Genomic DNA, 529 nt, shown 5'->3' with positions numbered 1-529 from the left:
AAAAAAAAAAAAAGAAAAGTACTAGATAGTGGAGAGTTCAGAAGCTATTAACTACAGACAAAGAGTCACAAATTTCTGAAAACTTCCTAGTGGTTCCAATAAGATGGAAGCAAAATAAAAAGGTTGTTTGGGTCACGCCGGCTCTGGGGGCGTCTCAGCCCCAGTCCTGGGTATCGAACCCCGGCCCTCGCTCCTGGGGCGGCCGCTCTGGCTGGGTCCTGAGCTGCCCCGCGGGGCGCTCGGGAGCCGCGGTCGAGGAGACGGCCTTTGCTGGACACTGAGCTCGGAGAGGTACTCAGAACGGAAAAGCCCTGGCAGCCCTGGCCTCACAGAGGCTCCCAGCTCCCGGAACCCACTGGAGGACGCCCACGGGAGAGCCGGCGGTGGCCATGGCAACGCGGCGGACGTCAGCTGCTCCAGCGGCCAACGGCCAGGCTGTTGTCGGGGGGCGGGGCCTGCCAGGGCCTGGCTGGGTGGGCGCGCGGGTCACGTGGACCGGGGCGGAGCCTGCGCGGGGAGGGGCGGAGCG

Source organism: Neophocaena asiaeorientalis, unplaced genomic scaffold, assembly GCF_003031525.2.
Source record: "Neophocaena asiaeorientalis asiaeorientalis breed wild unplaced genomic scaffold, Neophocaena_asiaeorientalis_V1.1 scaffold120, whole genome shotgun sequence".
NCBI classification, from domain to species: domain Eukaryota; kingdom Metazoa; phylum Chordata; class Mammalia; order Artiodactyla; family Phocoenidae; genus Neophocaena; species Neophocaena asiaeorientalis.
This window is presented reverse-complemented; position numbering follows the sequence as displayed.